Raw genomic sequence first — 2,500 nt, forward strand, 5'->3', positions numbered from 1 at the left:
GCGGGAAGCTCGGCAGCCGGGCGGGTAGCCTGCGGGGAGCTGGTGGGCTCCCGAGACTCCCGTCCCCCGACTCGGGCCTCGCACGCCGAGCGGTCGCTAGCTTGCCAGTGCAAAAGACAGAAGCGCGGGGGCAGTAAAGCCAGGCGGACGGGTCGACCGTTGCCGGCTGTGCGCCGACCGGAGCGATCCGCCACGCCACGCCGCGTCCCCCACAACCAGGGTGTCGCATAAGGCGCTGCGAAGGTGGACCTTGATCCACATTGGGCAGAGCCTGAGTTGAGGCCCCCCAGCACGTGCCTGGGGACCAGGCGTTGAGGAGTAGGCCTTTTTTTGAGGGCCCAGAAAGTATTTTGGCAATTGTAGCGAGGTTTTGGAGTTTTATCCACAACCTTTACCTGCCTTTTTTTCTCTCCGAGCATGCCAAAGTTGAGAGAAAACGCCGTTTGGCATGGACGGGAGGAGGTGTGGAGGAGTAGTCCATTTTTGAATGGCAGCGGAAAGATTTTGGCAATTGTAGCGAGGTTCTTCGGACTTTTATCCACAACCTTTACCTGCCTTTTCCTCAGCGAGCATGCCAAAGTTGAGAGAAAACGCCCTTCGCCATTGACGGGACCAGACGTTGACGACTACGTCTTTCTTTTTTTCACGGCGCCTGAACGATTTGGGCAATTCTCCACAGCGCGTTTACTTTTTATCCACAACCTTTACCTGCCTTTTCCTCAGCGAGCATGCCAAAGTTGAGAGGAAAACGCCGTTTGGCATGGACAGGAGCAGGCGTTGACGACCAGGTCTTTTTTTTGGTCTTTTTTTTTCACAGCGCCGGAAGGATTCAGGCAATTCTCCAAAGCCGGTTACTTTTATCCACAACCTTTACTGGACCTTTTTTTTCTTTTTTTCCTTTTTTCTCTCTCCGAGCATGCCAAAGTTGATAGAAAACGCGGTTCGGCATGGACGGGAGCAGGCGTTGAGGAGTAGGCCTTTTTTTGAGGGCCCAGAAAGTATTTTGGCAATTTTTTACTTTTTTATCCACAACCTTTACCTGCCTTTTTTTCTCTCCGAGCATGCCAAAGTTGAGAGAAAACGCCGTTTGGCATGGACGGGAGGAGGTGTGGAGGAGTAGTCCATTTTTGAATGGCAGCGGAAAGATTTTGGCAATTGTAGCGAGGTTCTTCGGACTTTTATCCACAACCTTTACCTGCCTTTTCCTCAGCGAGCATGCCAAAGTTGAGAGAAAACGCCCTTCGCCATTGACGGGACCAGACGTTGACGACTACGTCTTTCTTTTTTTCACGGCGCCTGAACGATTTGGGCAATTCTCCACAGCGCGTTTACTTTTTATCCACAACCTTTACCTGCCTTTTCCTCAGCGAGCATGCCAAAGTTGAGAGGAAAACGCCGTTTGGCATGGACAGGAGCAGGCGTTGACGACCAGGTCTTTTTTTTGGTCTTTTTTTTTCACAGCGCCGGAAGGATTCAGGCAATTCTCCAAAGCCGGTTACTTTTATCCACAACCTTTACTGGACCTTTTTTTTCTTTTTTTCCTTTTTTCTCTCTCCGAGCATGCCAAAGTTGATAGAAAACGCGGTTCGGCATGGACGGGAGCAGGCGTTGAGGAGTAGGCCTTTTTTTGAGGGCCCAGAAAGTATTTTGGCAATTTTTTACTTTTTTATCCACAACCTTTACCTGCCTTTTTTTCTCTCCGAGCATGCCAAAGTTGAGAGAAAACGCCGTTTGGCATGGACGGGAGGAGGTGTGGAGGAGTAGTCCATTTTTGAATGGCAGCGGAAAGATTTTGGCAATTGTAGCGAGGTTCTTCGGACTTTTATCCACAACCTTTACCTGCCTTTTCCTCAGCGAGCATGCCAAAGTTGAGAGAAAACGCCCTTCGCCATTGACGGGACCAGACGTTGACGACTACGTCTTTCTTTTTTTCACGGCGCCTGAACGATTTGGGCAATTCTCCACAGCGCGTTTACTTTTTATCCACAACCTTTACCTGCCTTTTCCTCAGCGAGCATGCCAAAGTTGAGAGGAAAACGCCGTTTGGCATGGACAGGAGCAGGCGTTGACGACCAGGTCTTTTTTTTGGTCTTTTTTTTCACAGCGCCGGAAGGATTCAGGCAATTCTCCAAAGCCGGTTACTTTTATCCACAACCTTTACTGGACCTTTTTTTTCTTTTTTTCCTTTTTTCTCTCTCCGAGCATGCCAAAGTTGATAGAAAACGCGGTTCGGCATGGACGGGAGCAGGCGTTGAGGAGTAGGCCTTTTTTTGAGGGCCCAGAAAGTATTTTGGCAATTTTTTACTTTTTTATCCACAACCTTTACCTGCCTTTTTTTCTCTCCGAGCATGCCAAAGTTGAGAGAAAACGCCGTTTGGCATGGACGGGAGGAGGTGTGGAGGAGTAGTCCATTTTTGAATGGCAGCGGAAAGATTTTGGCAATTGTAGCGAGGTTCTTCGGACTTTTATCCACAACCTTTACCTGCCTTTTCCTCAGCGA

The sequence above is a fragment of the Babylonia areolata genome, unplaced genomic scaffold (assembly GCF_041734735.1).
Source record: "Babylonia areolata isolate BAREFJ2019XMU unplaced genomic scaffold, ASM4173473v1 tig00006089, whole genome shotgun sequence".
In the NCBI taxonomy this organism is placed as follows: Eukaryota; Metazoa; Mollusca; class Gastropoda; order Neogastropoda; family Buccinidae; genus Babylonia; species Babylonia areolata.